Source organism: Podarcis bocagei, assembly GCF_964188305.1.
Source record: "Podarcis bocagei genome assembly, chromosome: Z".
Taxonomy (NCBI): Eukaryota; Metazoa; Chordata; class Lepidosauria; order Squamata; family Lacertidae; genus Podarcis; species Podarcis bocagei.
This window is the reverse complement of record NC_138140.1, coordinates 50,548,756-50,572,234: the sequence shown is the minus strand read 5'-3', so window position 1 is coordinate 50,572,234 and position 23,479 is coordinate 50,548,756. Positions and strand designations below refer to the sequence as shown.

The 23,479-nt window shown below is 46.4% G+C and overlaps 1 protein-coding gene across 13 annotated transcripts in view; it reads right to left on the bottom strand.

Annotated features, from left to right (window-relative positions):
• Positions 1–23,479, bottom strand: part of HTR2C (5-hydroxytryptamine receptor 2C) — a 270,325-nt gene that overhangs the window by 82,933 nt on the left and 163,913 nt on the right. For 8 of the 13 annotated variants that reach the window (XM_081180496.1, XM_081180498.1, XM_081180501.1 and 5 more), the window contains exons 2-3: positions 19,053–19,174; positions 17,879–17,958 (exon numbers count right to left, since the gene is read on the bottom strand). The gene's annotated coding sequence lies outside the window, so the exon portion shown is untranslated. The remainder of the gene's footprint in view (positions 1–17,878; positions 17,959–19,052; positions 19,175–23,479) is intronic. The other 5 variants (XM_081180490.1, XM_081180499.1, XM_081180494.1 and 2 more) reach the window with 1 other exon arrangement.

The following is a 23,479-nucleotide window of genomic DNA, read 5'->3' as shown; positions in this document are numbered from 1 at the left end:
GCAGAGTCCTAATATTTAAGAATGCAAGAAAAGCTTTGCTGGATCAGACCAGTGGAGTTCAGCATCCTGATCTCACGGGGACCAACCGGATGCCCATTATGGGAAGCCCACAAGCAGGAGTGCAACAATCCTGTCTTCGTATGTGATCCCCAGCAACTGATACTTAGAGGTGTGCTGTCTTCAACAGCACAAGAAAAACATAGCCACTGTGTCCTAATAACCATGTAGGTAAGGCACAAGGGAAGGCGGTTTCCTTGAACGGGGTAGAGGGGGTTATAGTACATTTGGAGTTGAGTGCCTTTCTCTGCGTGTCCGATGAGGGGTAATGGAGTTGATGAATTGCAGGAGTGCCTACAAATTAAGCACACCCAATCTGATGGGGGGAAAGCAACTCTATTTGGCTAAAGAAAGCCAGACCTGGATAGTACTGCTCTTGAAGATTTTTTCACTGCTTGGGGAAATGACAAAAATACAGCTCCTGCCAGCCTCCAAAGCAGGAAATTTTCTTTTGTGCAGAGTAAATCTCTGGGCAAAGTGGCTGCCCCAAACCTCTCTCAGCAGAAGTCTTCCAATCCTTGTACTGGACTGGGGAGCCTATGCCCCTCCCCAGGTGCTCCTGGACTACAACTTCCATCATGCTGCTGTACTAAAATTGTCAGCATGCAGCTGGACTACAAGTGACCATTGCCCACGCTGACTGGGACCTACTGGAGTTGACTCCAATCACATGTGGAGTGCCACATTCCCCAATTTCACCCTTTGCAGATCCACAGGCTTGTGGAACACCTGGAGACACTATTGGGGTTTGCAGTCTAAAGATTCACCGTCGTATAAAAGCACTTAGGTACCAGTATTTTTCTTCCTGTTACAGATGAAACACAGAGCTAGGTAAGGAATCATCAAATCTATCCTACCACTCAAAGAAATAATACCCCTCTGCCTGTCTGGCTTGTGTACACAGGTGGTGACCTGCTGAGCTAATTCTAAGGGGTAGTTAAGCTGGAGGACACTTTCTTCACATCTCTATTCCTACTTTGAAGTGCAGGCATTTGCCTGAGAAAGGAGCCTTCTCTTCTCAAAGGCAGGGCCAGCCCTCCCATTAGGCAGCGTGAGGTAGATGCCTCAGGTGGCAGATGCAGTAAGAATGTGTTGGGAGGACAGAGCTGTCTGTGCAGTGCAGCTCTAGGAGGGTGGAGGAAGTGGTCCTGACACCAGTGCTGGAGCAAGATCCAGCTGCCTGGCCAGCTACCTTCTGTATGTGAAATGTGGGGGGGGGGGTGCCATCTTGCCCCTTTGCAGCAGCCTGTTTTGGGCTGCCATAGTCAAAGGGGGTCCAGCCAGTTTGGGGCAGCAGAACCAAGATACCATGCTAATTTTGTTTCCCTCAGTGCAAGCCAACATTTTGAGTCATTATTCCTCTGAAGCCAGGCTAAAAAGATTCTCCAGCTGTGTTTCCTCCCAAGATTAGAGTCTAGACTTCCAGAGTTTATTCCTTCAAAAGGTGATTAAGATAAGGGAAGGGTAAGTGTTTGGGGCCAGGGATGGTTATTTTGCATTGGACTGGCATCTCAAGCAAATAATATGCACACAAAAGGACGTTTGGCAATTACTTTGAAATCAGTTGTTCCTGGAAGTGAATGAATGAATTTATTACTTTCAGTCACAGACTAGTTCTAGCTCACATACATTATCATAAAACACGATAGGGATACATTTGAATTTGCAATTGGGTATAACAGGGACAATACAGATATAAAAGGTAATTTAAAGGGATCCCTGACCATTAGGTCCAGTCGTGACCAACTCTGGGGTTGCGGCGCTCATCTCGTTTTATTGGCCGAGGGAGCCGGCGTACAGCTTCCGGGTCATGTGGCCAGCATGACTAAGCCGCTTCTGGCGAACCAGAGCAGTGCACGGAAACGCCGTTTACCTTCCCGCCGGAGTGGTACCTATTTATCTACTTGCACTTTGACGTGCTTTCAAACTGCTCGGTTGGCAGGAGCAGGGACCAAGCAACGGGAGCTCACCCCGTCGCAGGGATTCGGACCGCCGATTGGCAAGCCCAAGAGGCTCAGTGGTTTAACCCACAGCGCCACCTGCTTCCTAATACAGATATAGCAGCAGTTAAAAATATATAAGCTAAATCTTAATCACTAAAATATAACCTAAAATTGTCATTTAAGGCCTTAGTCATTATGGTAGCACAGCTTGTTCCCTAAGTTTTATGGCAGTTGCACAGAATTTGGCCACCCTGAGCGTGATCTCTGGATCCTTGTCCTCTACCAGGGACTTTAGACATTGACGTTTGGACCCATTTGGAGATTTTTGTATAGCAGGGATGATAAATGCCGAGTGTATATCCCCGTAGAAACGACAGCATAACAAGACATGAGAGACAGTTTCTACCTCCATCAAGCCCTTTCCTGGAAGTAGTGCTGCTGTGCTCCACAAAGCTCTCACCTTCTCCACATGGCCTGCACTGTGCAGGCAGGGTGAGGATTTGTAAAGGCCTCTGCGGGGGGCAGGGAAAGAAAATGGCACAATAAAGGCCTCTTTCCACCATGAGGAAAACCAGCAACACACTGTAACTGCACTAATTTCAGTCTAATTTCAGGAGGGCAAGGGTTGGAGGTGGTGGGGAGCAGCCTGTGGGCACAAGGGAAGGCCTTTCTGGGCACATGCATGCTATGTGGATGACCTGTCTCCTAGGGAGATGCTCCAGACTGTAGTCCTCTAGCAGTCATGCACAGAGTCAAGGGGCTCCTGGAGCACTTTTCTTAAATCCTAATCAGGAATGGGAGTTTTCCAGTCCAATGCTATCCGTTCCAAGGTGAGCTGCTGGAAGATAAGTATGGACCATTGCTCAGTGCTTATAATATCTGTTTTATCTGCCCAGAGCCCCAAATTCAATCCCTGGCATTTCCTGGTAAAGTTGGGAGATGCTGCCATCTGAAATCCCTGAGAGCCACTACCAGTCATTGTAGACTAGTGTAGAGCTAGATCTGTCTCAGGATGAAGCCGCTTCTTATGCTCTCATGGACCCTAGAGCTTAGGAGTTCCTGCTTGGTCAATATTTATGCCAGGCGTAGTTTCAGAAACTCAGTAAACTCAGACCCTCCAAATGTTCCTATTTTTCAGGGACATTCCCAGATTTATAGAAGCCGTCCGACCTTCTGATTTGATCCTTTAATGTCCTGCTTTTCCTTAGGACATCCCTATTTTCTCTGAAGAAATGTTGGAGGGTATGGAGTTATCTGACCCCCGAGCCAAGGAGATAACCTTTACAACCTTTATAAGACACCTGAAGGTAGCCCTGCATAGGGAAGTTTTCTAATGTTTAATGTTTTGTTATGTTTTGATATATGTTGGAAGCTGGCCAGAGTAGCTGGGTCAACCTTGTCAAATAAATATTATTATGATTATGATTACTGAATAGGACACCCCTATTTTCAATACAGAAATGTTGGAGGGTATGTAAACTCCCAAATGGTTATTATAACACAGAGGTGGGGGGATTTTTAATTCTTTAGGGCCACATTCCCCCATGGGGGGAATGGCAGGTGTTAATAGTGGGTGGAGCCAGAGGGGAAAGTGGGTGGGGCAGCACATGTGACTTGTCCCTCCTTACAGGAGGTTACATTCCAGCCACATAAACATGAGAATTTTCTGCAGCCACACCCTCCAGACAGACTTCACTGAGGCATACAGTTCAAGGACACAGTACATCCTAGTAACAAAGCACTCAAGGATGACACAGATCAGGGTGCGGTGGGGGGGGGGGGAGAGAAAAAGGCTGGGCTGAAAATTTAACACCACCAACCCTGGCAATATTGGCTACAGCTATTAGAAGGGACTCGATCTGCCGCCTAAAAATTTATTGCAACTTCCTCAAATAAACTGGTCCTTTGGCAGATCTCTCCTGCTCAGTTTGAATCAAGCCCACCTCATTTAATTTTGGAAACGGCACTAGAATAACTCAGTCAACCTTTGCAGTGTGAAAGTGAATCACAAACAGAAAAATTTAACAACTGTTACTAAATATATACATGCAGCAGAACTCCCTCACCCCCCTCCTTCCCCAAGCCAGAAATCTCTTTGCCTCCAATATCACATGGTCACAATCAGCCTTTGCTGATTGTTCTTTGAAACAGGCCTTCACTAGTGTTGGTTTTTGTCACCAGATTCTCCTGTGCAACTGGTCCAATGTGATCTCTCAGCTAGCATACCCTCCAACATTTCTCTATTGAAAACATGGATGTCCCATTCAATAATAATAATAATAATAATAATAATAATAATAATAATAATAATACTCATACCCTGTCTTTGGGTGCCTTCCAACACACATAAAAACATAATAAAACATTTAACATTAACAATGTAACAATACTTTCCTATACAGGGCTGCCTTCAGATGTCTTCTAAGGGTTGTATAGTCACTTATCTCCCTGGCTCAGGGGGGGGGGTCACATAACTGAGCCATGCTCTCCTACATTTCTCTGATGAAAATAGAGATGCCCTAAGGAAAAGTGGGACATTCTGGGATCAAATAAGAAACTAGGACAGCTTATGTAAATCCAGGACTGTCCCTGGAAAATAGGGACAGCTGGAGGGTCTGAGCTTGGGACGTGGGGGAAATTCAGTTCAGGTTGAATTTTAAGAAGAATCTACCTAATCTGCACTTCCTAAAACATTACTTGAAGCAAAACACAACCATCCTTAGAAATTCATGCATCCCAAATTTTACATTGCCATTCTGCAGCCAAGTAATGTGCGTATCAAGAATGCATATACAGAACACATATATTCTGCAATACATATAGAAATGTATATATCAACGTGAAAGGTCTGTAAAAATGCATCTATTAGTGAAAATAACACCAAAAAAGGCATCAGGGAAAATTGCATATCAAAATGTGCCTATTAGGAGAATTTTGCACTAAGATCCTGATGAATTTTCAAGGGGACTTAAAGAAAGAACTGATATGGAAATGGTGAGAGCCGAATGTAAGAATGGAAAACATGAGAATCTGAAATTGATATATTCATCCATCTCTACCCACTTCCCCCCACCATCAGCAAAAGCGACAAGAAAGTGACAGAAATATGTACTGGGAAATATGGGATTGTAATAGCTTGATGCAACATCATCTCAGTTCCCCACAAACAAATCAGAATAAATAGCTGACCTTGTCTAACCTCCCCACATACTTTGTGTAAACAAATCAGAATGAACAGTTGATGTGCAGGTCACTGGAAGCAACCTTAGAAACAAATCTGAAGCCTGGATGGAGAACAACATAATTCTAAGTATTCCATTCTCTGTCTCTCTACAATGGTCAGAATTTTAGGCTGGTACCTCTATTCCTTATAATGGGGGGGGGGGGAAAAGGAGCAGCTCTGCTTCCCCAGAGGATGTCCTATGCCTTCCTCTCTTCATACAATCTTGTAAGTTGGAAAACGTTGAGAAAAGGGCAACTGAAATTACCAAGGAGATGAAGCGACTCCCCTAAGAGGAAAGGTTGCAGCATGTGGGGCGCTTTAGTTTAGATAACAGGTCAGTAAGGGGGTGACATGATAGCAGCATCTAAAACTACATGAGTTGCTGAAAACCACAGGGGGGGGGGGAGTGCTACTGTGCTTTGGTCCTGCTTGCAGGCTTCCCATTGGGGCATCTGGCTGACCACAGCTGGAGCAGGATGCTGAACTAGATGGACCATCACCCTGATCCAGCAGAGTTCTTCTTACATTCCCTGAATTTGCTCCCTTCAGTGAGACTGCCGGCCTGGCTCTCTCCGTCTGCTCCCTTTCTTAATAAATTGCAACCAAGATGGCATCCTGCTGCTAAAAATTAACTTCTCTGGTCTCAAGTGTGTTTCTATGTGGGTGTAGAAAGGGAGGGGGAATTTGTGGGGGAGGGGACTAGACATCTTCTGCTTCTAATCATTAATCATGAATTAAAAAGATCCTCAAGTACTGGAATCATGAAGGAATAAGCAGGTTGAGGTGGAGGAGGGGGAAAATCATGCTGACTTAGCACGTGAAGCTGCTTTCTATAAAGCCAGACTCCTGTGTAGAGTCAAAGAATTGTAGAGCTGGAAGGGACCCTGAGGATCATCTAGTCCAGAACTTTCCAAACTTTTCAAGTTGATGACACCCTTTTTAGACATGCATCCTTTTGTGACACAGTAATTAATTTTACCAGCAAAACAGAGGTTAAACTAACCCCTTTCCAGCCCCAAGAGGAGCATGGGGAATGTTTGCATGACACACCTACACACTAACATGTTGCAACATCCTGTTTGGAAAGCTCTGATCTGGTCCAACCCGCTTGCAATGCAGGAATATGCAGCCGTCCCATAAGGGGATTGAACCAGCAAGCTTGGCAGCATCAGAACCACACTCTAACCAACTGAGCTAAGGCTGACATGGCTACTAGCCATTATGTTGGAGGCAGAATGCCTTTGAATACTGCTCAGGAAAGGTCTGTTCTTCTCTCAGCTTGCTTGTGTGCTTCCCAGAGGCACCTGGCTTTTGAAATGTTAAAAGTAGTTTAAAACACATTAAAGTCACAAGAAGAGGGCAGGTCCTGAAAACATACACCTCTGATATCAAAGGCCAAGGTAAACAGGTGTGCCTTCAGCACACATTGAACCCAGCATAGCCTACCTTAGAAGACACTGGCTACTTCATCACCTAAAGCAGCACCTCCTACTCAGTTCTGCTGCTGGAGAACCTGCCAGGAACTGGCCCCACGGCATCCTGCATGCAAAGTGTGTGCTCAAAGCATTCCTAGCTTACCCCACAGCTCCAGATGGCTCCCCTACTTCCCAGCCTGGAGCACTTCCACGAGGCTGCCACTCGACTGCGAAGTGAAATCAAGAGGAACACCTTGGTGCAAGGTGTGTGAACTACCTGTTAGCTCTGTTGATAAAAGTTTTTGAAAGAATTCAGCAAACCATGTCAAGGTGCCCCTGGGGCTGAGCACTCAATGAATATACAGGAGGCTGCCAGTGACCCATCTACCAGTGTGGCTCATACCAAAGATACGGGACCCTTTTCCAGTTTGGGGGCCACATCCCATTCTGGGCAATTTGGGCAACCACAGAGGGCCCAGAGGAAGAAAAATGGGAGAAGCAAATAACATGAAATATATCTTTCTACAGTAGAGTAGTTTCTATACCTGCACACCTCTCTCCTCCGTCTGGACAAGCAAAGGGCACTATCAGAGTTCAGTGACACATCCTGGTCTGTGTGAAGCAGGATCAGTGACAGCCACAGCCTGGGGAGAGTTTTGAGGGTCAGAGAGAGAGATCTGGAGGGCTATGTCTATTCTGCAGGCCTGAGGTTCCCCATCCCTGGTTGACACTGAGTGGAAGCTGCTCTCTTGATCCCTGAGTACCTGGGCAATGACCTTGAAAATAGCTTCAGTGGTCAGAGGGTCATGATTCCACTTGGCCTTCAAAGGCTATTCCCCAAAACCTAACATGGAAAGTTATGCTTCCCTTTCCAGTTTCAAGGAGTCAATAAGACATTTGAGCCACATTCAACTGGACTCAGAAGTAAAGTAGCAGACTAAGCAACGTCCAGCTGGAAAATCTAACAGAACTCTCTGGGGTCCACACATAGCTCAGCTACCCTGGAAGCTGTGATTTAGCTGTGATTCCCGCATTGCAGGGGGTTGCAGCAGACATGCCTTGAGGCCCCTTCCAACTCTACAATTCTAAGCAACCAAAATGAAATTGGCAGCTCTACTAGGCCCAGAAAAAGAATCTCCGTGGAGACTGAGGAGGAAAGCCTGATATTGAGAGCTGACATGATAAGATGTTCCATAGTGTGGCACCCTTAGAGTCTGGTGCACGTGCAAAGGGCTGTAGCTCAGTGGTAGAACACCTGCGTTGCACGCAGAAGGTCCCAGCTTCGATCCCCGATTGCATTTCCAGATGGGGCTGTGAGGGACTCCTGCCAGAAACCCTAGAGGGCCACTGCCACTCGATCAGTGTACAGTATTACCGGTAAGTGAGATGGACTCAAGGCCTGGCCCAGCCTAAGGCGGCTTCATATGTCCCTATGCTCCTATAAGATCACTTTCCTATGGCTGTTCCTTCAGTGAAGAGCAGGTGGGGGATGCAGAGAGCATCACAATTCCTTACATGATGATTGTAACTTTGTGCATCTTAAGATGTAAATTTCAAACTAAATGTTCTTCACTGGAAGCAATACACCACTTGATATAACCATTTCTATTAAGACTGTCTTTTTCTTTTATTTCTCTTCTTATTTTGCTTTCCTGTGATCTGTAATTCTTGTTTTCTTTCTATTAATTCTATCCATATTTATGCTTTGCCTTTTGAAGTTCCCTATCTTGGATTACTGAAGATACACACAGGAAGGTGATGGACAGAGGATGAAGGCCCTGCGTGAGGGGCAGGGGAGAGAGGATCTGCCAGGGTGGGAGGCTGGGGGGAAGAGGGCGAAGTTCCCAGGTGAGAAGCCCCTGGGACGGTTCACTCTCCTGCGCGTGAAATAAGGCTTAAGATATAATTACAACAGAGGATATGATGCTGCTTTCTTCTTCTTCTTCTTCTTCTTCTTCTTCTTCTTCTTCTTCTTCTTCTTCTTCTTCTTCTTCTTCCCTATTTATTTTCTTTAGATTGGTTTGGCTTTTATTGTACAGTGGTACCTCGCAAGACGAATGCCTCGCAAGACAAAAAACTCGCTAGACGAAAGGTTTTTTCGTCCGCGATTTGCCTCGCAAGACGAATTTCCCTATGGGTTTGCTTCGCAAGACGAAAACGTCTTGCAACTTTGTTAAGCCGTTTAAACTGTGCTTCGCAAGACAAAAAATTCGCTAGACGGCAAAACTCGCGGAACGAATTAATTTCGTCTTGCGAGGCACCACTGTATTTCATGTTGAAAACTCTTAATAAAAATTGTTTTTTATATATCTATAAATTGTGATAGATAGATGATAGGTATCCTTTTAAGCCGCCAGAATATCTCTTTAAAGGGGTGGGGTGTGCTTTTTCAGTCTGAGGCCCATATCTTTTAATAAGAATAATTTGTTTTTTTGTACCCCACCCATCTGACTGGGTTGCCCCAGCCACTCCAGGGGGCTTCCTACAGAATATACAAAAACACAACAAAAGGAAGCCTAGGCCACATACCTGGTTGGTGTGGCAAAAGTGGGTGGTTTCAGGAAAAGGTATTATCAGAGTTCAATATCACTGGAGGAGGGAAGGAGGGGTGTGGTCTATGTCATGTGACAAAGACACAGCAAAGACAAAACAGGCTGGGATGTGCTGGGAACTAAAGTTATTCAGGCCTGACTGCTAACTGTGGAGTCACTCTGACATGTGGCTTGGCAGCCAGTTTCTCTCTGTGTTCTCTGTAAGATTTCAGTCAGAGTCAGTCTGCCTCAGCTGTGAGCAGTATGGAATCTCAGTCAAACTGTTTGGAACCATGTTGTTTATGAAGAAGTTTATTTTAACTCAGTAAAGCTCTTATTCTTTCACTTAAAAACTCTGCATTATTAATTTATGCTGCGCGTCAGTCTACGCAGGTCCCAAGTGCATAGCTGTCAAGGTTTCCCTTTTTTAAAGGGAAATTCCCTTATTCCGAATAGGACTCCTTGCAAGAAAAGGGAAAAGTTGATAGCTATGCAAGTGGCAGAAAGAGTGGTCTAGATGTCCACAGGCTGCTCTCTACATAGCTTGGTGACTAAAAAGCTGTGTGCAAGACAGGCAGGCTTGTATGCAAGCATTTTAAGGGCTGAGCGTCCTGCTCCATTTGCTTTTTATCTGTTTGGCTGCTGCAAATTAGAGAACAGACTATCTGAAAGCAAGAAGCAAAATATTCTCCGGATCAATATCTTCGTCTTGAATGTGTCAACAACTCTGGGTAGAAAAGTGTCAAGTTTTCACTTGCAGTTGTAGTGTACTGCGGACTTTGATCTAGTCTCTGGGAGTGTGGAGGGGCATTTTAAATATACCCAGCAGATAATGCTAACTCTTGCATGAGACAGACCTTAGCAGGAACACTCAGGATGGAACAAAATCTGTCAAGTTGACCACATGTGTTACACACACATCTTAAGCAAAAAGGGGAGCAAACATAAACTGGAGGTTGCCAATTCAACTGGAAAGAGGCAGGGCGGTGTAGTGGTTGTAGTGCAGGTCTTGGTCATCAGGGCTTGCCTAGTGCTGTGCACAGAATGCTGAAGAATGCCTGATGACCAGCTGATTGCTAGAGCTTCTGTGCACAGCGCTATGCAAAAGCAGCCACCTGACACTAGGGAGTTGCCGCATGATTGACAGGTGGGCCCACCTGTCATACCTGTCTCAACGGGGAATAATAGAATCATAGAGTTGGAAGGGACCATGAAGGAGATAAGGATCCAGCCCAAGTTTGATCCAGTTCCTCCCCACCCAGAACAGGGTGCAAATTCCCACTCAGCCATGAAGTTAAACTATGGAACTTGATCCCACGGGGGGCAGTGGCAGCCACCAACTTGGACGGCTTTAATAGAGGACTGAACAAATTCACAGTGGCCTTGCCTCCATAGTCAGAAGCAGCAATGCTTCTGAATACCAGCTGCAGGAAACCACAGGACAGGAGAGTTATTGAGTTCGGATTCTGATCGCTGGCGTCCCAGAGGTGTCTGGGTAGCAACTGCAGTTACAAGATGCTGGACTAGATGTCCATGGGCCTGATCTATCAGGACTCTTATGCTCTTATGGGTGTCTCTTTCAACCTTACCTACTTCACAGAATTGTTGTTAAGATGAAATGGAGGAGCAGGAGAAGCATTCATGCCACTTTTGAGCTTCTTGGAGGAAAGATAGGATAGAAATGCAACGAATGAAATAAATAAAGACAGGACAAGGGCCAGCCAAAGGGCAACATACATGTCCGCTTGGTTGGGGATGTGAAGTGGGTATAGAAGCAGACTGGGCCAACCTTCCTTCACTTCCTGCTGCATGGGTTCTCACCCCCTCAGACTTCAGCACAGGTGAAAACCACAATGAATTATTCAGATCAAAGAGACAAGCTGGTGGGGCAGACCATGTGCCACAAAGCTGGTACAGTAGATGAATTTCTTGCCTGTAAGTCATCAATGGCATCATGGTTTCTTCTGCCATTTCTACAGCAGGGAAACTTCTTTCCCTATCGCACATGTGCTTTCTCTTTCACTCTCTCAACAGAAAAAGAGGGACGAAGCGGGAGAATGCAAAGCAATGTCAATACCCAGATGGCTATGGGATGCGTCAGCGCTGTCATGAGGTTGACAAACAAGCCAGAGATGACAGTTTGCTAGAAGGCAGAGGCTGCATACGAATGCTCCATCCATGATGCCAGAACACAGTGAAGGAAAAAGAGACTCCTGGTATCAGAACTGCTGTGCAGGAATCCCACCAAGGGGACCGAATCGAGCTGAGGCTGTCTTGGTCTGTTGACTCAACTGTTAAAACTATAATGGAACTTGGTTAGCAATGCTTGCTGCTCAGGGAACAGCTAACACAATAACATTAGGAGAGGCTGCTGGAACCAGGCCAGTGACCCATCTAGTCCAGCATCCTGTTCTCACAATGGCCAACCAGATGCTCCCCTGGGAAACCTGCAAGCAGGACTCAAGTGCAATAGCCCTCTCCCTGCGGTTTCTAGCAACTGTATTCAGAAGCATTACTGCCTCCAAGCGTGGAAGTAGAGCAGAACCACTGTGGCTCGTAGCCACTGATAGCCCTCTCCTTCATGAGTTGGTCAAATATTTTTTTCAAAGCCATCTAGGCTAGTGGCCACCACTGCCTCCTGTGGGAGCAATTTCTGGACTGCCCAAACCAAGTGTCACATGAGTGACAGAAGAAAATAAAAACCAGAAATCATCTTATGGCACTTACAGATTGAACAGAATTTATTAGGGCACAAACTTTCATGGGCTATACCTCTCCTTCATCCGATGGAAGGAAATAAGAATATCCTTGCTGGATGAGACCAAGGACAAGAGCATTCTGTTCCAAACACAGAGCCGATATATGACTCTCTGGAAGTCCATAAGCATGACAGCATAAGAAGAGCCCTGCAACTGGATGAGGCCAAAGGCCCATCCAGTCCAGCATCCCTTTCTGAAAGTGGGAAGCCCACAACAAGCAGGACCTGAGTGCAACAGCACTCTCCCCACTTGCAGTTCCCAACAAGTGGGGTTCAGGGGCATACTTCCTCTTAAAACAAATGAAAGCTGGGAATCTAGGAATTATGGTTCATCCAGATGGAAGGGGCAACTTCCCCCTTTGCCTGTTCTCCCAGTGGATACCTACGCAACCTGATGATTAAGCCCCTTTAAGCCCCAGTTTTAGTGCAGTACTTGGGTTAGACCCTTGGGCAACCCTGGAGAGCACTATTCCCATTTTACATATTGCAAGCTGAATCTGAGAGACAGTGACATGCTTATGGACATTCTACATAGAAACACATCCATGGCGTTCAAGGCAAGGATTTTGCAGGGGAGGCCTGGAACGGTTGCTCTGCAGGGCTGCAGTTGGGGGTGGTAATCTTTGTGAGCCAAGATTTATTTTCTTTAATCGACCACATAGACAGGGATCTCCTCTGGACAGCTATCTCATTTCCCTATGAAAAATGGTGCATATGGCTAAAAACATGCACATTTCTCTGATATCCTTCTAATGAAATTGTATTCATCCTGCACTGCAAAAGTCAATTTATCTGATGATGCAGCAGCAGCAAATAATGGGTGGAGCAGACAAACAGGTAGGCTTGGAAAATTAATTTTTCTCTGCTCTCCAAATAAGCATATTACTTTGATGCCAAGTTGCATCAATATTGCAGTCTTTTCTTTTTTTGCTTCTTTCACATATCAGCGGTTCCTTTGGTTTCTGCAGTTACAGCTTGATGGGCAACCAATGAATCAGCCGACCTGTTTTCAGCACTAATTGATCATGGTTTGCCATTCCACTTGCTCCTTCCACTCCATTTGCCTGTTTAATACCCACTTCAGGCATGAGAAATATTCCCCAAGTCACTGAGGCTTGCTGGCAAAAGGACCATCAGCTATACATGGCTGAGGCTTTTCTACTTTCCCATTAAACCTCTGTGCAGAGCCAAAAAGGCCACAGACCTGCAAAAGGCTAGAGCACTAAGAGGGATGATGAGAGGCAGAAACAAAAATCCCGCTCCTCTTTTTTCTGGGAATGTCTCCCCCCCCCCACCTTGGCTCACTGTAAGTTCTTAGGAATTAAGGGGGTGGAGAGAGGAGGTAGGCAACAGGAGTGGGCTTTGGTGCATATGGCATGCTCTGGAACTGGTAGATCATTCTTGCGTTGATGGCAAAGCCTATTTTTACTGGGATTTTTGCCTTCTGTGCTCAAATCAAGCAGCCTCCCACACCAGGAGGACTGACTGCAGCACAAGCTTCTGGAAAAGAACAGTCACCAAGGTGCACTCTCTCTCTTTAACCTTCTTGGTGGAGAAGGATGTTACAGCATTCAAAGGGGGAGCTCATCCTCCACCATGGCAAGACTAATGGAAAGAGTTCGTTTACCCAATCTGTCATGACCCTGGAGTAGAGTGAAGACTCCTTAGCAGAAAGGGAAGGGCATGCAAGGTCGGCCCCAGAAGCACTCTCAGATGAACCTGAGAGGCCAGTGTGCACTCCTTCTGGCCCGAGGATATTGGACTGCCATCCTCCAATACAAAGGTCTGCACTACAGAAGACCTAAGTGCCTCCCTTCTCCATCTCAGTATGAGATTACTGGAGAAGGCTGGGCTCCTTTAAGCAGAGCAGTCTTGCAAGCATGGGTGGGCCTAGCAATTAGGTTGCAGCAGCTCCTGCTACTGAAGCTGGTCTCAACTTCAGCTTGTTCCCTCCTGTGATATCCCACTGGACAGGCTCAAGCCCCCTTCCCATGGGACAGCTGCAAGCTCCTGTCCTCTTTGATTTGGCTTGGCAGTAGGTGAGGTAGAAATACTCCTGCTGGCCCTTTTGGTTAGCTTGCTAACGCCCAGAGAAGCTAGCAACTGTTGGATCTCAGATAAGGAGATAGCAGTCCCCCTGTAAACTCTGTATGAACATGTGGCTAAGAAGTTGCCCTTATCACTTGCTGGGTCCAGTGTTTTGAAGGGTCTCAACTCTGCCCCCCCGAAAACCCCCCTCATAACAATAGAATCATGAAATTGTAGAGTTGGAAGGGATCCCTATGACAAATGGCCATCCAAACTCTGCTTACAAACCTCCAGTGAAGGTGAGTCCACAATCTCCCAAGGTTGTGGACTGCTTCACTGTTGAACAGCTCTTACTGTCAGAAAGTTCTTCCTGATGTTTAGTCAGAATCTCCTTTCTTGTAACTTGAAGCTATTGGTTCAAGTCCTACCCTCCACAGCAGCAGCAAACAAGCTTGCTCCATCTTCTATGTGACAATCCTTCAGTTATTTGGCTATCGTATCTCCTCTCTGTCTCCTCTTTTCTAGGCTAAACATACCCAACTCCCGCAACCGTTCTTCATAAGGCTTGGTTCCCGGATCATCTTTTGCACACACTCCAGCTTGTCAACATCCTCCTTAAAATGTGCCCAGAACTGGACACAAGACTCCAGGTGTGATCTGGCCAAGGCAGAATAAAGCAGTACTATTACTTCCCTTGGCCAGGACACTATACTTCTGGGGATGCAGGCAGAATAACACTGGGGAGGGGGGGGGCGGTGTTTGCTGCTGCATCACATTGTTTCCTCATGTTAATTTTGTGGTCTACTAAGAACCCTGGATCCTTTTCACATGTATTGCTGTCAAGCCAGGTTCTCCCCATCCAGCTTAGGGTAACCAAATAAGTGTGAGCTGTAGAGAGAGGATTCTGCTTGGGTGTGAGGGAAGGGCAGTTAGGCAGGGTTGTTAGTCCCTAGTACATACATCTATAAATACATGCACACACATATAACCTCCCTGCGCACCAGAGTGGTCCAACCTCTCAGACCAAGTGGGTTGAACACTGAATTAAGTTTCCATATCATAAATCAAGTTAGTTAATATTATTTAACATACACTACTAAATTAATATTAAACCCTACAGAAGCAGAAAAGGCAACTCTTCCTTCCTTCCTCCCCTTGTTCTTTTCCCAGTGTTGAATCTGGGGTCAGAACTACAAATTGTAACATCAGATTGGAATTCCAGATGGTGTGTTCAGGACTTGGAGCAAGTATCAGTTCATTGATTCCGTGTGCTGAGTACGGTATCTGTTCTGACTGCAGCCCTGACTCCATTCCCAACACAGCATTAATGCAGAACAAATTGAGACATAGTCTCTCGATAATTAATTCCAAGATTGCCCAAGATTTGTGGGCGAAGAGGGGCCGGGGCTCCAACATCAGTCAACAATATAGGAGCAAAACCATTAGCAGTGTATGAAGGTAGAAAGGAACTCAGAACAAGAGAGAGCCATATATTTATAAGTGGAATGTGGAGGGGGCAGGATACATAGCACAGCACAACATTTGCACCCCTACTTAAGCAGGAACCTCATTTATGTCTCCGGGGCTTGCTTCTGAGTAAGTACACAAAACAAGCTCAGGCCTTAAGCACTGTCACCACTTCAGCTAAGAGTCTCCCACCCCACCTGACTTCCAAACACACACATACCCTTTGAGTCCAACTGTAAAGGGGATTCTCCTCAGCCAACCGCCTCCTAGAAAAAGTCAGGAAGAGCCTAATAATTCTGGCATCACAGGACACCCCCCCAAGCCCACCTCAAAAAGGGACAGCCCTGTTTAACCCTCCCTCAAATTCCGTGAGGGGACTCTATTTACCTCAGGCAATCCTCTCCCCATAAAGTCACTCTGCCCTTCCAGGTCCCCCCCAATGACACCCTGCATTTCCTCCTCACTCACCCCATCCCATTATCTGCCACCTGCTCGACTTTGGTCTCCTCAGTGGCTGGCTTCCTTTTATGTGTGGGCAACAGCAGCAGCAACCACATTCCCTCAAGGCCACTGCCACGCTCCTTGGTCACCATGCTGCATGAGGCATGAGTCTGACCTCGCCAGCAAACTCCTCCCAGCAGTCAGCAGAGGGACATGTCAGAGCTAAAGGTGGCAGTCACCATAAGACATGTGCAAGTACCGCCTCTTTCTCCTTTCCCTGCCTGCGTGCCGGCAGCCACTAGGAAAGTGTGTCTTCTCTTTAGCAGTGCAAGAAGAGACGGCAGACGGGAGCTGCAGCTGGCTTTTACCTATCATGCATTGCTGCTGAGGGCTGCCAAAAAAAGGTGACCCTTGGGCCACGTGTTGGACCACCCTGCTGCTCACAATAAGGTAATACATCAGCATGACCACCAACCGAGAATCCTTCTTCTTAACATGCCATGTTTTCTATATACAGGGAGCATTTTATCCACACTTATCTTTTGTCTACATTTTCTAGGCATGTTCTATGCTTTAAAGCTTCACATCCAAGCATCCCTTTTTTGCTCCAGGGCTTCCTCCATGAAAACTCACTCTTTACTGCTAAATTGGAGCAAACAGCAATCCATGGAAAACCTGTGCAATTGGTTGAACTTTAGCTTTAAAGACCAGGTTTTTGCAGGGAAAGCTCTTGGTTTGCAAAGAAAAAAAAAAAAGAGCCCTCTGGCACAGAGCTTTAAAGCTAGCAGACCTTTGCCCTTTGCCTGGAAAGCGCTATGTGTGGCTAAGCCCACAGACAAGCAAACCCATTTCCTTCCCCAGTGATTCAGCCCAATAGGAGTTGAGTCACATTCCCTTAGTTCCTTCCATACAGAACAACCAGTTCTATCAGAACTCCAGTCCTGTGGATCATATTCACCACGAGTGCATTGCAGAGAGCACTCCCATGCAACCCCCCCCCCCCGCGTTTAATTAAAAGCAGCCGCAGAGGCATGAATAAAGCAATCCCATTAACAAATTCCAAAGCTGGGGCTGTGCAAATAAGGGGACTCTGCGAAGTTAAAATGTAAGCAACATAAGAAAAATGTCAGGAAAAAACCAACAATTTTTCATTTCTGCAGCCGGGTCATTTATTGGAAATGTTAAGTATGGCTTGCAGATGATAACTAAATTGACTGCCCTTTGCGGCATTCCCTCCTTTGCCCCTTAGTGCCCAAAATTTGCATTTTAGTATAGTTTAAGAAAATCACTCGAACATGACTCTCATTTGACTTCGGAAGAAGAAACGCGAATGGGCACGGCCTCATTTGCTGAAGTCTCTGTTGTGAAGAGGGGCCGTTCTGGAAGGATCATTTGGAGCTGAAGATCAAAGGTGCCAGAGAGGTTGAGTGGCGCCTTTATGACAAAGTTTTAAGGCTGTCAGCAGGCAACTGTGCCAGATCACTGCCCCACTTGATGAAACATGCCTACTTTAGCACAAGCAACCCCTCCAAACCTCCACTGTTAATATTAGGAAAATGTGAGCTCATACAAAGCTGCCTTCAACGGAGTCAGGCTACTGGGTCCATCTTGCCAAGATGGGCTCCTCCAGCCTTCACCAACCTGGAGCCTGCAAGTGTGGTGTCATCATTAGAGTGCTGGACCAGAACCTAGAAGACCTGGGTTCCAAGTCCTCACTCAGCCCACAAAGCTCACTGGGTGACCTTGGGGATAAAATGTAGACAAGAAGAAGTTTCATGCGACCTTGAGCTCCTTGTGGGAAAGGTGCAATATAAATGCAATAAGTTATAATAAATAAACAGTTTTCGGATTACAGCTTCCACCACCCTCACTAGCGGTTGTGCTGACTAGAGCTGGTGGGAACTGCAGTCCAAAGCACCTGGTGAGCACCAGGTTGGGGAAGGCTGCTCTTAATACAATAACAGCCCCTGACAGTTTGGCGACACAGAAACTATTTTACAGTCTTTTGCAAATACCTTTGATTCTCTGCGGCAGAACATCCAGCCACAATAGAAGCCAGCCGAGTGCAAAGAGGCACGCCTAGTAGAAGGAAAAGCTACGTAGGGAAAAAAGGCCTTCTGATGTTATTATTTCTATGATTATCATATATATTGGTATTTATGTCACAGAGTAGCATAAGAAAGAAGCAGGTTGCTGCCCCGATGAATGTACAACCTAAATTTAGAACATGTTTGTGTGCATCTACAACCAAAAAGGGAGAGAAGGGAGAACCAAGGGTAAGAAGAGATGAATTAATGAAAGTCAATGCAGTTTCATGTATTTAAAAGAACACAAATCATTTTTCTTTTCCAGTTGTAGATTAGGACTAAGGGAGCCTTCGCCAGCCTGGTGCCTTCTAGACATTGTATACTTTTTTATTTGTCCATTTCTATCCCACTTTTCCTCCAAGGAGCTTAAGATGGTGTTCGTGGTACTCCTCCCTCCCCGTTTTATTTGCCCAACAGCCCTGTAAGGCAGACTGGGCTGAAGACAGTGAGCTTTGTGGCTAAGTGGGGATTTGAACCCTGGTTTCCCAGGTCCTAGTTCAACACTATAACCACCGCATCACACAGGATCTCAGTGCTGGCTATGGCAGAAGGGAGCTGTAGTCCAAACCCCCAGAAGGCACCTGGTTGGTGAGGGCTCAACTAAGGGATGAAGCTAAAATCCATGGAAGGATGTAGGATTTGAGGAAGGATGTGAAGGAGAGGAAATATCTGGCCCTTAGAGTTGGTCTTGGAAGGATCTAGGAGGGCTATTGGGTGGGAGAGACACCCACCCCCATACCCTCTAACATGCCACCAAGTGAAATCAGGATGTGTGTCTTCTGTGGTCATGGGACTCGTGCAAGAAGAGCGTAGCCCCCACCCCCCAATATGTATCTTTAGGGGCCATACTCTCATGGGAGCCAAGTGACTCGTGCGAGAGCATGATCCCCTAAAATGGGCATCTTTGGAGTCCATGCTCTCATGCAAGCCAAACAAGACATCCCAGGAGCTAATCAGAAGCCAATATGGCTCCTGTAAATCTGGATGTCCTACTTAAAGTAGTATGCAGTCCCATGGCTTTCACCCTGGTAAGCATGCCAAGACCCTTGGCTCATCTAGATCCCAATTGGGCCTGCTTCAAACATCTGGGCTTGAGGCTTACCTTGCCTTGATCTAGGTCCCACGAAGGTCACTCACACCCCAGTCTGTTGAATGCAGAGGTGCCTGCCAAAAAGGCAAACCTAGGCACTAGCACCTGGCTCCAGGATGAGATGAAAGTTCCACCTGCAGGAAGGAAAGAGGAAGACCCCTCAGTGAGTTCAGAAAACTCTTTGTATGGCACAAAGTTTGGGGAAAGAAAGGGAGAGATTTGCCCTCCATGCTCCCCCCTGTTCATTTTTTGACTGGATTCTCATGCATGCCCCACACATTTCAGAACCACCATAAATTCTCTCCCCATTAGCTGGCAAAAAAGCCACATGAAAGCCACAAAATAAAGACTTAGCCCCATCGCCAGTTGCAGTCACCACTTATCTATTTTGCTTCTTAACCAAGCCAGGTAAATGAAATGCTCACTTTTCAAAGATGGTGTTTTGCCCAAAGGGAGAGGGGCTTTAGCTCACTTCCCTCTGCAGCACATGCAGAAACTGCAGGACCCACTAATAGTCTTGACAGCTCAATCTGTCAGAGCCTGTCTTTGCATGCAGGGGAAGTCCATAACTCAGGCCATGGGTTGAGACCCACTGGCTCCCCTCACCTGGTTTAGCTGACTGGTGGAAGCCATTCTAAGGGTGTGACCGCTGTCACATGCTGACAGCTTCTAGGAGTCCCAGGTGAGAGCTGGGGACCAAAAGTGGGCAAACCACCCCAGAAGGAGCACCACGTGTCCTCCACCAGAGGAACTACACTTCTCCTAACACTTCTTAAACACCAAATAATAACACTAATAATCAATTATTTTCTAAAACAAATATTCTGGCCTTTGAGCCTGCCTGTTCATTGTACTCTTTAATCTGGATGTCATCATGCCACCTTAAGGGACCAGTTTGCACATTTTACTGATTTCAGGAAGGTACTTTTAAGGCTGCCTTTTCCAATAGTTTGTTCAAGGTGGTGTCTAATAAGAAAATAAAGTATGAATAAATCATCCAACCTCATTAACAATGTATGAATTAACATGACAGAATGCTACAGCCCAAAGATCTATCCACCCAAAGGCGAATGTGTAAATACTGAGTTTAAAGTACGCATTCCAGAAAGAAAGGAAGACATGGAACACTTGTTTGCAAAGAAAACCTTTAACATGTGCCTGGAATCTTACATGGTAAGGCTCTTCCAGCTTGCCCCCATTATAAGAGCCTCTTCGGGATTTCTGATACCACGTACTGTAATCACACAAGGGAGGGGGCTGTCGAGACAAGAGCATGAGCTGTGTCTACACACACACACACACACACACACACACCAGTGTAGAGTGGGTTGCCAATGCTGCTGCTGAAGCGCCCCCCGCCCCACTGAAGCCAAGCAGGGCCATGCTGTGCCACCTGCTCCAGGGCCCAGAGACCACCAGCAGCTGGCAGGGAGGGAAGGACAGGGAGCCAGGGATGTGGCCTGCCAGGATGTGCCGTCTCTCCAGTGTCCTAGAACCACTCAATCAGCATGAAAAGGGAGCTTTTTCAGCCACTGAGAAGAGGTCTTCTCACCCTGTATGCTGACGGGAGCCAATCAAGGTGGAAGGAGGTGAGTCAGTCACTAAGGATGGGCTTCCAGGGTCACTCTGGAGAAGGTGCACAGAAAGACCACTGAGGAGTTGTTCTCTGTGCTCCAAAGCTGAGCATTTAGGTACACTGAAAACATAAGTTTCTTTCAGTTTCAAGAGAATGGTGTGCAAGTTATGTTATGTACAAAGGAGCTTCAACGAAAACACAACTTGGCTTACCACTCTAAAAGAAGATATTAGAGCACTCAAAATCATTTCCCCATGTACATGCACAGAAAATAGATCTAGCTGAAAGGCAACACATGGAGATCTGCACTGATCATTGCAATGCATCTATTATTATTATTATTATTATTATTATTATTATTATTATTATACTGCATAATCTTAGACGGTTGTATATCTTAGAAGGGGATTGTCACAGGAGCATGCCTGCCAATAATCACACAGGTCAAAGATGGAGTTAACTCTTTACTAGCAAAAAACATGAACTCCACAGTCTTGGTTAAGTGTCAGGCCTAATGAGCAGAGTAGCTCATTCCCAGTGGTCTTCCTCCGTGTAAATCAGTTGCCAACACCGAAAGTCCCTGCCTCCTTACCACGGCTTTCCTCAAGCAACTGGAGACTCCACCTGCAAGCAACTAACCTCTCTTCTGCCCTTTTCATGCCTCTTCTGGTTCTGGGAGACAAGGGGGCAGGGCAGCTCATCACAGCAGGAGGGGGAGACACTTGTGACCACCAGCCAGACTCATCTCTTGGCCTCCCTCCTCCCACTCTTCTGCTTCAGCTTCTGCCTCTGATTCTGGACTTCTCTCTGGCGCAGACTCTCCCTGTTCACTAAGCCCTGTTACCACTTCAGCTTCTGGCACCTCCTCTTCCCAGTCTTCCCTCTCATCTCCCTCTGACCACTCAGCATTGTGCAGCTACCACTCCCCAGGCTCTGAGCCTTCTCCCATTGAGGGTTCCCCAAATGGTTCTTCTTACCATTATTCTGCATCCAACTAGTTCGTGACAGGGACATGGCTGTGAAGGGGAGTGGGTGGAGTATCATGAATAGATCCTGCCCTTCTGAATTTGCCAATACACCAATGCCCCACACCTGAAGGTGAACCCCCCCTTTTTGCACCCAATTTACAAAATAGCCACACAGATGTGTAAAATTCTGCATGCTCCTTTAAAACCCACAGAAGCAGAAACTGGGAAAGGACTGTGCCCTTTCCATGCCGCACATTTCATCTGTGCTTGCTCTTTCAACTTGATAGCATTCATGTGCGGGGTTTTTTATGTTCAGGAAGACAGAAACATAAAGAAGGAGAGCCTTTGCCCTTCACCCAAGGGTACAGATTGATATTTGCTTGCAAGGGAGTGAATCTCTGAACTGGTAAAAGCAAAGGTTTAATTAATTAACGAGAAAAGCTGGCAGAGATATTTAAGAAGAGGCAATTATAAGAGTGGGAGCAATATTGTGGGAGAAAGTATACAGAAGAGAATTTGCATAAAACTTCTCTCTCTGTGTCTTTAAAAGCAGCATCTTGGAAATGAGCCCACTGAATGAAAACTCCTTTGCGGGCACTTTCACGGAAAGCAGAGCCGTTTCATGGGGTATTGATACCTCTGGGCTTGGAAGCACCTTACATATGCATTTTTAAAAAAGAAAAAAATCAGTGACGGCCTGGATGGTTGCTTTACTCCAACCATGCACCCCCCATCCATTTTCTAGACAAGTCATAATAAGAAACTATACTACAGTGGTACCTCGGGTTAAGTACTTAATTCGTTCCGGAGGTCCGTACTTAACCTGAAACTGTTCTTAACCTGAAGCACCACTTTAGCTAATGGGGCCTCCTGCTGCTGCTGCGCCATCAGAGCACGATTTCTGTTCTCATCCTGAAGCAAAGTTCTTAACCTGAAGCACTATTTCTGGGTTAGCGGAGCCTGTAACCTGAAGTGTATGTAACCTGAAGCATATGTAACCTGAGGTACCACTGTACTAGGCATTTAAGTTTAGCACCATCAGCCAGCTAGGACAGAATAGCAAAGAGAATGTTTCATGAACAGAAAGGGGGTGGATTGGACGACCCTTGTGACCCCTCCCAACTCTACAATTCTATGGTTCTATGATTTGCAGCGTGACATAGAATTGGCCCCAGACATATTTTTAACTTGGATTCCGAACTTCACCTACAGAGTGGCAGTGTAGGTGTCTTGACCCAAGCTCTTGGCACAGCAGCCATGTTTCAGTGCCTTCCCCTCAGTTTCCCCCAAAAATCTAGCAGACAGAACTCAGTGTTTAGAGGGAAACGCCTAGGTTATTCCGTCAGCTGACCCTCAAGGGCCACCCAGATGCCCCTGGCCCTCTAAAGCAGCAGCTGCCCTCTTTGCTGCTGCTGCTGCTGCTGCTGCTCAGGTGATTCCTGTTCAGCTGAAGTGGGGAGGGGAAGATGAGAGGGAGGGCAATCTTAGTCCTGCAGGAGCCAGCCAAAGGACCATCAAGTCCAGGGCCAACAAGATGCCTATGGGAACCCTGCAAGCAGTACCTAAGCAGAAGAGCCTTCCCCCCCCCCACTTGTGATCCCCAGCAGCTGGCCTTCAGAAGGCACAACGCAGCCGGGGATAACCTTATCCTCCAGGAATTTGTCTTTTAAAGCCACCCAAGCCGGCAACCCCCATTACCTGTTGTGGGAGCGAGTTCCACATGTGATATGCAAAGAAGTACTTTCTTTTCTCTGTCCTCCTGAATCGTCTCACCTCCTGCTTCACTGGACGGCCCCAAGTTCTAGTGCTATGAGGGAGGGAGGAAAAATTTCTCTATCCACTTTCTCCACACAGTGCCTAATTTTTTTTACACCTCTATCATTTCCCCTCTTACT